At 39.3% G+C, this 7,500-nt stretch overlaps 1 protein-coding gene across 1 annotated transcript in view; it reads left to right on the plus strand.

Annotated features, from left to right (window-relative positions):
• The first annotated feature begins 2,180 nt into the window (after positions 1 to 2,180).
• LOC143030860 (uncharacterized) overlaps positions 2,181 to 7,500 on the plus strand; it is a 13,355-nt gene continuing 8,035 nt past the window's right edge. The window contains exon 1 of the mRNA XM_076194083.1: positions 2,181 to 2,270. The gene's annotated coding sequence lies outside the window, so the exon portion shown is untranslated. The remainder of the gene's footprint in view (positions 2,271 to 7,500) is intronic.

Here is a 7,500-nt window from a genome sequence, read left to right on the forward strand (position 1 = left end):
GGTGTCAGGTTGTATGAAAGGTGACGTGATAACCTCATTGTCGTCATGCCAATATAGGTGGAGGGGAGGGCCTCACAATTCCCTCTTGCACATGTAAACCTGTAGATGACATGTGATTTCTGAAGTTTCTTTCTCTCTTCGTGTGGCTGGTCTTCCTTGTCTTATAATAAATCACCAATCTAAGTATTGTCTCTGGGTTGACTGGTTTAATGTTCCTCTTTATTATAAGTTCAATTATACGTTCACCTTTATGGAGTAATGAAAAAATAGATTTATAATAGATGTTGATTTTCTCTTTATTTTGATTATTGTTATTAGTACTTGAGAGGAGCGCTCGGTTTCATTGTGTACTTGTTTCCGTTTACTACAATAGGTGAGTGCTCTTCAGATGTAGGCACCGATGGTATGGTCCTTGTATCTCTGAGGGTACTCACTAGAACCGTGAAGGCAGTGTTCAGTGTTTGTGGGATTAGTGTACACTTTCGTGTTAAAAGAATATTCCGTTTGTTTTACTATGATGTCAAGGAAGGGCAGAGTTTAGTCAACACTATCTTCCATAGTAAAGGTGAGATCAGAGGCCTCTTGTAGTAGCTTCATTACTGTTCTTGGTCTTTATGAAAATGTCATCAATATATTGACAGTAAATGTCTGATTTTTTTGTTTTTATTCACTTTCTATTAGAGTACTTCTATGCAGTTCTTCAAAAAGCTTGTCATTAATACTCCAAGGAGGGATCCAATTGCCACTCTATATCAATTTGGCAGTACTTGTTTCCGCGAGGTTAAATGAACGGGACCTCTTTAGTGCAGCATTCAAGCAGTCCGCGTAGTGTAGGTTCTGGGATTTCTAGTTCTGGTGTAGTGTCATCATAGTGCACTCGGTTAATGATGAAATTTATTGTACGGTTTACGGAAAAATTAGTATATATCCCTTCCACGTCGAGAGAAGCAATCCTTCCTTTAGCAGAATTTACTTTAAGAATGTCTAGAAAGTTGGATGTCAATTTACTTCTTTCTTTAGTAATTCTATTGGGTCTTTGTTGATCTTTTCAAATTTTGTTGTATAACTGAAGATAGTATTGATCTTGTCTACATACTCGGAGGTGTCCATGAGTATGTAAGCAGCAGCTTTATCTGTTTTCCTGGTAGCAATACTAGGGTCTGATTTTAATTTTTTGCGGCCTCGATATGTTTCTTTTTGATAAAATTTCTGTTGATTTATTGGCTCAATACAGGTAGTATGAAAGACGACGGGATAACCTTATTATCGTCATGCCAATATAGTTGAATGGAGGGGCTCACAGTTCCCTCGTGCACTTGTAAACCTATAGATGGCATGTGATTTCTAAAGAGTTAAAAGCAGACCCTAGTATTACCGTCAATGATTTTGTGGACTGCAGGGGGGAAATCCAGACTGCAACCGTTTCAGGACAATTTCTCCCTTCTAGTCAACACTATCATTGACTTAGTTCGCCTTTGTGTTTCTTCTAATGTCTTTTCTTTCCAGGACCAATTCTTTAGACAGAAATTCGGTTGCAATATGGGTTCTAATTTATCTTCTGTTTTAGCCAACTTGTACATGGAGAACTTTGAATGTACTGTTACTCGCCATCAAACCGCCTGAGATGATTTGGTTCTGTTATATTGATTTTCTCAGGGTGGAATGATAGGTGGTTTGCGTTCGAGGTATTTCTGGACAAGTTGAACCAATTATCCCCCAACATTAAATTCAAAACCGAATGGGAAGGTCAACAGATCCCCTTCTTAGATATTTTAATGAGAAGGATTGATAGAGATTTATTTTTCACAGTTTATAGGAAACCTACCCACTCAGGTAGTTATCTCCTTTTTTTCAGTAACCGTCCCGACAAAGTCAAGAAGAGTGTTGCCTCCGGCCTTTTTCTGAGAGCTTTTAGAATTTGTAGTCCTAGATTTCTTGGACCAGGAGATTGACCTCATCAAAAGGCAACTTTTGAAGTTGGCATATCCGTCCTGATTCCTGGATCAAGCCTTCAGCAAAGCTAGAGCCAGCTACCATAAAAAATCAGTTCCCACCACACAACCATCCTTCAAAGATGTTTAAAAAAAATCCCCTATTGTGACTCCATTAACCCTTCTTTTAACTTAATTTCTAGCAATCGTCTCACACAAAGACATCTTTAGGAAAATTTTGAAAAATATAAAGATACGAGTATGCCGCGACTACCCTTCAAAATGGATCGACTTTAATCACGACTTGGTCGTTCCACCGATGACACTTCCGCTGGAACAGTATGTACTGTATTGCATCAAATCCTTTATGCAGGCTAATCGTCCGACAATTTTTTGTGTCACAATGACACATGGAATTAACAAACTCTCCAACTAGGTGTAGCAGATATTATTAATTCCATGTCATAGTGACGTACAAAAAAGGTATATATATATATATATATATATATATATATATATATATATATATATATATATGTTTGATTGAATACGACAGCATTCTGGAAGTTGTTGAATTTCTTTCTTGTATTTTCTATTTTTCTAATTAAATTCTTCCCTTGAATAGGGTGGGCATAGACCAATTCATTATACTTCTCCATTTTATTGCACAACGTTTCGTCTTTAATAAGACATCTTCTGGTATTTCTGTTTTAAAGATACAATAGATATTTATGATACTAGTCTGAATTACATTGATTATTACACATTAACAATTTATATCATATCTTACAATTGCATTTACATTTTAAATTTGAATGAATAATAACTCTAAAGATAATATTATTGATAATAATAATGATAATAATAATATTAAAAACTACTTCTTGCCTTAGGTGAAAAGGATGGGGAGTCGGCTACAAAGTAAGCCGCGGTGACCTTCTCCTATGGAGGTGTGAGGAGATTAGCGGATTACCCGTGACCTCTGCCCTTTTAAATGGTTCAGAGACCTGATGAGGAGAGGGGGTGTGTGGAGGGGGTGGGGGAGGAGGAGGAGGAGGAGGGAGAGGAGAGGGTGAAGCTGAGGAGGAGGGGGTGGTAGAGGCGGAATGTTGCAATTTTTGGTTATACAATTTTTGGTTATACAAGGGGATAGTAGATAATAGGTCGCATTGCAAATTGATGGAAGGGGCTTTTTCTCTAATGTATATAGATTCTAAGAGCTGGAGTTTTCTTGAATTATAATGGTGTCCAATGATTTTAGTATTTTTAGATATTAAATCTCTTGTGGTTACTATGTTGTGGCATTTCTTAAGGTGTTCTTTTATCGCCCCCGTTTGCTGATGGTATGTTAACCTTCTGCCTAAGGTACATTGTGTATGACCAATGTACCTTAGGCAGAAGGTTAACATACCATCAGCAAACGGGGGCGATAAAAGAACACCTTAAGAAATGCCACAACATAGTAACCACAAGAGATTTAATATCTAAAAATACTAAAATCATTGGACACCATTATAATTCAAGAAAACTCCAGCTCTTAGAATCTATATACATTAGAGAAAAAGCCCCTTCCATCAATTTGCAATGCGACCTATTATCTACTATCCCCTTGTATAACCAAAAATTGTATAACCAAAAATTGCAACATTCCGCCTCTACCACCCCCTCCTCCTCAGCTTCACCCTCTCCTCTCCCTCCTCCTCCTCCTCCTCCCCCACCCCCTCCACACACCCCCTCTCCTCATCAGGTCTCTGAACCATTTAAAAGGGCAGAGGTCACGGGTAATCCGCTAATCTCCTCACACCTCCATAGGAGAAGGTCACCGCGGCTTACTTTGTAGCCGACTCCCCATCCTTTTCACCTAAGGCAAGAAGTAGTTTTTAATATTATTATTATCATTATTATTATCAATAATATTATCTTTAGAGTTATTATTCATTCAAATTTAAAATGTAAATGCAATTGTAAGATATGATATAAATTGTTAATGTGTAATAATCAATGTAATTCAGACTAGTATCATAAATATCTATTGTATCTTTAAAACAGAAATACCAGAAGATGTCTTATTAAAGACGAAACGTTGTGCAATAAAATGGAGAAGTATAATGAATTGGTCTATGCCCACCCTATTCAAGGGAAGAATTTAATTAGAAAAATAGAAAATACAAGAAAGAAATTCAACAACTTCCAGAATGCTGTCGTATTCAATCAAACATGTTTAAAAGAGAACCTGCTCCCAAAATACACAAATATATATATATATATATATATATATATATATATATATATATATATATATATATATGTGTGTAATATATACATATATGTATATATATATTTTATATTTATATAATATATATGTATATATATATATATATATTGTATATTGTGATGCCAAATAGTAGGCAAGTCAAACGAGTCTATTCCTCCGTATCCCCTTCAACCCATTAAAGTACCTAGTGAACCCTTTCAGAAACTAGTGATTGACATAGTAGGCCCGTTGCCTAAAACCAAGAAGGGTAACCAGTACATTTTAACAGTTCTTTGTCCCACTACCAGGTACCCTGAAGCTTTTCTTTTAAAGAATATTTCTGCTAAGTGTGTAATTAAGTGTTTAACTCACATGTTTACTTCCTTTGGTATTCCTCAGGAAATACAGTCGGATAGAGGTTCTAATCTCACTAGCTAGCAAACTCTTTACCCAAGTCCTCAAGGAATTAAATGTTAAACAGTCTCTGTCTACAGCGTACCACCCCGCCAGTCAGGGAGTTCTAGAACGATGTCATCAAACGTTAAAGAATATGCTACGTAAATTCTGTTACGAGGAAGACCGTGACTGGGATGAGGGATTGCCTTTCCTCCTCTTTACGCTCCGTGAAACACCATCCGAAGCTCTGGGTGTTTCTCCCTTTGAATTGTTATATGGAAGGAAGGTAAGGGGACCCCTCAAGGTAATCAAGGACCATATCATATCTTCTCCTACCTCATCTTTACAGTCTGTTAACCAGTACATTGTTTCCCTTAAGGATAACCTAGCCAGAATTCATTCCTTTGCCTTGAAGAACCTTGAACATGCACAAAGTAAAATGAAGGTTAATTTTGATCAGAAATCTCGTAAGAGAGAATTCAAGGAGGGAGATATGGTTCTTGCATACATTCCTATCTCTGGACAGCCTCTTCAAGCTAAATACCATGGTCCTTATAAAATTCAGAAAAAGATGTCAGAATATAATTACGTACCCCTGACAGACGTAAAACTACTCAACTTGTTCATGTTAACTTGCTTAAGCCATACCTTGCCAAAATACCACTAGACAGTTCAGTCAAACCATTGCTTTCGCTAAATCATGGTCCCAGTAAAATACCTATGTCAACCGACCGTCCACGAGTCCACGAACCGACGTTGCCACATTTCGATCCTCCCACAGTCGGCAACAACAGCGACATCTTGAACAACCTACTTTCGTACCTTAACCACTTGAATCCTGATCAAGCTAAGGAAATTTCTGAAATTATTTCTAGTCACAGATCCTTGTTCCGAGATAATCCTGGCCGTTGTAACCTGACGTCCCATGAGATTCAACTGTATCCAGGAACTTCTCCTAGCCACCAGCACCCGTACCGACTGCATCCCCAGAAGAAGCTGATAATGAAGAAAGAGGTCGACTATCTAGTGCAGCACGGTTTGGCAGTTCCCAGTAATTCCCCATGGGCCGCTCCGTGCGTTCTGGTCCCTAAAGAAAACGGACAAACTCGACTGTGCACGGACTACCGCCGAGTGAATGCAGTTACCATCCCTGACGCTTATCCTCTTCCCCGCGTCGACGATTTAATTGATAAGGTGGGACAGTCCAAGTTTATTACTAAAATTGACCTCACTAAAGGTTATTACCAAATTCCTTTAGCTCCACAAGCTCGTCCCATCTCTGCATTCATCACTCCCTTTGGACTCTATGAATACACCGTCATGCCGTTTGGGTTACGTAATAGTCCGGCTACGTTTCAACGTACCATGAGTAGCCTATTACAGGACATTGATGGGGTAGCTGTATATTTAGATGATATAATAATATATTCTCCTAATTGGCAGAACCATGTACACCTACTAGATGTCGTAATGTCCCGAATGGAAGAAGCCAACCTCACCGTCCAGCTTTCCAAAACCATCTTCGCCCAAGCTACAGTGACGTACTTGGGACACGAGGTGGGACAAGGCGTCGTCCGGCCGAAACGAGCCAACATCTCGGCCATTCTCGACTACCCGGCTCCCGCTACTCGAAAAGCACTTAGGCGCTTTCTGGGTATGGTCGGATTCTATAGGAAGTTCTGTCCAAACTTCTCAGAGGTATCCTTACCCCTTACCAGAATGGCAAGCTGCTCCATAGCTTACTCCTGGACTCCGGAATGTCAGAACTCTTTCCTGCTCCTAAAATCTTCCTCACACAGGAGCTAGTTCTGCGTTCACCTAACTTTGACGTCCCCTTCGTTCTCCAGACGGACGCAAGTGATCAAGCCGTCGGAGCTGTTCTACTCCAAGAACATGATGGGATATTGCATCCTGTCGCGTACCACTCGGCTCAACTAGATAAACACCAAAGGCAGTATTCGACCACCGAGAAGGAGCTACTGTCTATCATCTCTGCCCTGCGGAAGTTCGAATGCTACGTAACACCCAGCTCGACCCCCTTACGGATATTCACGGACCACAATCCGTTAATATTCCTTGAACGGAACAAGAACAATAATAGGAGGCTATTACGTTGGTCCTTGTTCCTCCAACAATACCTCCTCGATATAAAATTTATCAAGGGTTCTGAAAACCTCCTTGCTGATGCCCTTAGCCGTCCTGATTTTACCCCCCAACTCGTCTGTTCACCTGAGTTGATGTGTTCTAGGGGGGGGGGGGGTGTGATGGCCCACCATCCTCCATGTATATAAAATGTCTGTATCTGTATGTCAATCTTTAATTGTAAGATAATTATGTATGTACTGTAAATTGATTGTATACGTTGTGATGGCCCACCATCCTCCATGTATCTAAAAATATCTGTATCTGTGTTATCCTGTACTTGTTAGGTAATTACGTATGTACGGTAAAAACTGCTTGTATACTTTGTGGGATCTACTCTCTCTAGGCCGACGGACGTGAGCTAGTTCTGTCCGGCTCATCCTTCGCCTTCCTCCCGTCCTCGCCAACTGTATATAAAATGCATCTGCCGCCTCCTGGAGCGCACTTTCGTTGGCTGAGCGACGCGTAACTTTATCTCTCCCATATTGCTTTTGCTCTAGTACCGTGGCGTCACCACGTAATCTATATTCTCATGACTTGGTTTTCGGTGGAGGAATTAATTGTCAATTGATTAATTTTGTTGTTGTAAAGTTCTTATATTTGTATTGTTGGCTTTTTGTTATAAATTAAATTAGTTATCTTTGTTAACTTCCGTTTGGATTTGCCTTACCCACATCAAGGCCACTAAGTACGAACTCCTCCTAGACATATTTCCTTATATCCTTGCGGAAGGCACAACAATATATATATCTATATATATATATATATATATATATA

This window comes from Oratosquilla oratoria, chromosome 12 (assembly GCF_046742065.1).
Source record: "Oratosquilla oratoria isolate Oo_2021 chromosome 12, ASM4674206v1, whole genome shotgun sequence".
Taxonomy (NCBI): Eukaryota; Metazoa; Arthropoda; class Malacostraca; order Stomatopoda; family Squillidae; genus Oratosquilla; species Oratosquilla oratoria.